Source organism: Octopus bimaculoides, chromosome 6 (assembly GCF_001194135.2).
Source record: "Octopus bimaculoides isolate UCB-OBI-ISO-001 chromosome 6, ASM119413v2, whole genome shotgun sequence".
Lineage (NCBI taxonomy): Eukaryota > Metazoa > Mollusca > Cephalopoda > Octopoda > Octopodidae > Octopus > Octopus bimaculoides.
Window position 1 is genome coordinate 30,377,675 of NC_068986.1, and position 3,986 is coordinate 30,381,660.

General features: G+C 31.6%; 1 long non-coding RNA gene across 1 annotated transcript in view; it reads right to left on the reverse strand.

The window, feature by feature from the left end:
- LOC128248118 (uncharacterized) overlaps positions 1-3,986 on the reverse strand; it is a 104,015-nt gene that overhangs the window by 46,969 nt on the left and 53,060 nt on the right. Inside the window, exon 2 of the long non-coding RNA XR_008264388.1 lies at positions 180-258. This is a non-coding gene — a long non-coding RNA (uncharacterized LOC128248118). The remainder of the gene's footprint in view (positions 1-179; positions 259-3,986) is intronic.

Genomic DNA, 3,986 nt, shown 5'->3' on the forward strand with positions numbered 1-3,986 from the left:
TGCCAAACCATTAAGTTATAGGGTTGTAAACAAACCAACACCAGTTGTCAAGAGGTGGAACTGATAAAGATACATATGTTTGTCTCAGATACAGAAATGTTCAACATTTAAAAAGCTTTTCAGTACATTTTGTCACTGTACAGGTTATGATACTGTTATTTTGAAACATATAAACTTACTTGTATAAAGCAATTTCCTCAAGCTTTAGGAAGAGAATGGTTGCATTTCATAACCACCATTTCCTGGAATCCTAGGTTTCTGCAAGAAAAATTTTAAGTAGGTTATGACAATTTTGGGGTTAATTTTTTAAAAAATTCTATATTCATAATTTATTTATAATTGCATAATGTATTTCCTAAGGTTGCCATTCTTACACAATAAAGAGACCTCAAATGATAAAAATGACCTCTTAATAGGAAACTGTGGGGAAATTTGGTCTAAAGAAGGTCTTGCTTATGACAAAATTTCTTAAATATTATTTGAGATGCCTGATAGATTTAACACTGCCAAACCATTCAAGGACAGTTTTTATGATCTGTTTAATCTCTTATGAAATTTATGTTTATGAAAGTGAAAGAAAATGATAAATAAAAATATATAATTTAAAATAGGGGCTCTTTAAGATATAGAATGTTAATCAAGAATTAGGGGTTCTCCAAGAATCAAATATGGTGGGAAATGCTGCTTTAATCTCATAACTTGGAGAAGAAGTGTTAGTCCTGTATTATAGTGTTATGTACTTGATAAGAGATGCAACTTCAGACTATTTCCACTAGATATACAGCTTTAGGTTTATTTCAACTGGGAACACAAAAGAATTCTGTGTATGAGAGAGATTTCTTTCACATGTGTAGCAAGCCTCAACTATATATGAGAGAAAAGAGGAAGTTTAAAAAATCATATCGTCACATGCTTTCGCTACGAACATGAGCAATGTATGTGAGAATAAATCCAGCTGAAAACTGAAGTTGGTCATAGATTCAATTTTTAAAAAGTACTCTCACTAAGTCCACCTTGGTAATTCTGTTCCTATTATTTACTTCCTTCTTGATATTTAAACTATATTGTCAAAAAAGAAGTTGCTAACCTTTACACTAGTTGATTAAGCAGCTAAAAACAAGAAAATGAAGCTAGTGTTTATTTTTCATTTTCAATATTTATTTAAAGGAAATAAAAAGATTTTCTACAACAGACATTTTTTATATCATCTGTATTTAGAAAATAAATAGGAATATCATATATTTACTTTTTTCATTTGCAGACACTGCTTGTCTCTAAGAAACACATGTCTACCATATAATACTTTATTTGTTATCTACATTATTTCATTTGTTTTAAGAACTTTAGACAGGAATCAAAATGTTTTATTTAAACATAAATGATAAGTATATTTGAGAAAGGTCAAATTTCACATAAACAACTCCTTCAACAAAAAATTATTTTCTGAAAAATTAGTTAATGCATCCATACCAGCACATTGTTGTAGTAGAGAATCCATAAGAAAGCAATTTTTAATGTTGTAGTAATGAAAAGATACAACACTCATGCCTTCCATTTTTGTTTTTCAAAGGAATTATCAATCTATCATATTTGATGGCATATAAGATGCAGTATTTTGTTGGGTTTGTTTTTTTTTTTTGTTTTTTTTCAAAAACGAAAATGTCCCGAAATATCATTCTGGGCCAGTAAAGTTGGGCCTCCTATAAACTTTAGCCCTTTAGCATTCAGATTATTCAGTCAAATGTAATGTTTATTTATTCACATTATTTTTAATCAATCATGCATTATCTTGTAACTTTGAGATCTCAATGATGTGGTTGTTTATTTTTAGAATAACATTGTAGGGTAGGTGTGAGAGGTAGGATCTGGCCAGTTTGAATATAAAACAGAATATGGCTGGTTTCAATGGCTGGTTTAAATGCTAAAGGGTTAATGCACTAAAAAATGGGGTTTTTTTTCTGAATATGCATTGCTAAAATTAGGGTGCACCTAATATGCCATGCATCTTTTATGCCATCAAATGTAGTAAGTGAAGAGCTGACTGATATACTGAAGCTACATCAGCAACTGTTGTGTTTTATGCCAGCTTTTCTATGCTGGCATGTGTTGGACTGTTTTTTTCCTGAGGCTTTGAGGCAATGTTTTACAACCAAAGGCCTTTCCTGTCATTGGCTACTTCAGTCAATTCTTACAACATGCAGGAGTATGGGTGATCTATTCTAAAAGTGGGCTTCACACCATAAAGAAGTACTATAGATCCATCAGACGTAATAATTTCTTCTTCAAATACATGACCAATATTTGTAATGGAGGAGTATAATTGTAGATTTTGACATTAGCAGGGAAATCTATTTACTGGGGGAGAAGTTGAAAGGGAGGTTGATTGGGTGATAGTGGACAGGCTCAGAGAGAATGGAACACACTGTAGAAAATGACTGGAGAATTTGTTAATAGTAAGAGTTAGTACAGAAACCCAACACGGACCAAATACTGAAGTTAATAGCTGTATGATTGAAAGGATGATTAAGGATATAAAGGCAGGGAAAGTAACTGGAGCATCAGAGATACTTGCTAAGATACTGAAAATATCCAGTGATGTAAGACGCATGCCAGTCAGTCACTTAATCAATCAGGTTGCCCAGGGTGGCAGGACACAATGGTCAGAGATATCACTAAGGTTCTTTTAATTAAAATATGTACTCCAAATTAATCTGTTAATAAATGAACATAAATACATGAAAAATTAAAGTTCTGGTTTTCAAGTTTCCTAATTCTTCAACTCCTTACTAATTGACTGATCTCTTCTGATATAGTCCAAGCAACTATTTCAGTACCAGTGAGTAATGGTTTTGGAGAAAGACACATAGAACACGAAGGTCCCCAATAAATGGAACAGATTGATTAAAGTTTTGAAAAGAATCTAAAAATCTATTATTTTCATCATCTCTGAGTATAATCTAAGATAACATAAGTCTTTTCTTTTCTACACTAGGCACAAGGCCTGAAATTTTAAGGAGGAGACCAGTTGATTAGATAAACCCCAGTACGCAACTGGTACTTAATTTATCAATCCCAAAAGGATCAAAGGCAAAGTCGACTTCGGCAGAATTTGAACCCAGAACATAAAGACATGAAATACTGCGAAGCATTTCACCCGGCATGCTAATGTTTCTGCTAACTCACTGCCTTGACAATATAATAGTAATGATGGTGATGATGGTGGTGGTGGTGGTGGTGTTCTTGAATTAGTTTTGGCAGTTTATTAACATCTTTGGCTATTGTTTGAAACTGTCCTTAGAATGGTAAACAGTAGAACATAAAAGCTGTATCCACATCATCATCATCATCATCAGAATAAATATTTATTTTGAAAGTAGTAAATTAAAAGTTTTTAAGAGTTAATTAACAATTTCTTTTGTGGAGCAGCTTTAATGAATTGATTTGTTTCTAGGAGTTTATTACACAGCAGGAAATAATAGAAGTAAATTATTTCCTGCTACATTACCAAAGAAAGGACCATCTCGGTGCCATTAATATAAAGACAGGAACATTATGATAAAATTAAGGAAATAGGTGAAAGATCATTATTATTATATTATCAATTAAGTTTGAGAATATTAAGGAAATACAAAGAAAGCTGCTAAGATTGGATACACAAGAAAAAGAATAGAACCATCATCATTATCACACCGCATATCAAGTTATGCAGTATGTTGATGATGGTGGACAATTAATTATATCGTATGAACAATTCCTTTTTTAATTTACCAATTATGAATTAGAAATATTGGAAGATTACTACTCAGACAACAATTCCACGTTTTTCCCTGTCACTTTTAATTTAGAATGTAATGAAGACTTTCCTTTATTCATAGCTAGTTCTTCACATTTTTTTTCTACTTCCAATAAAGTCATCAATTCACTACTCCATAGCAGTAATGATATTCACAAAGACTACAATATATAAAAAAAAAAAAAAAAAAAAA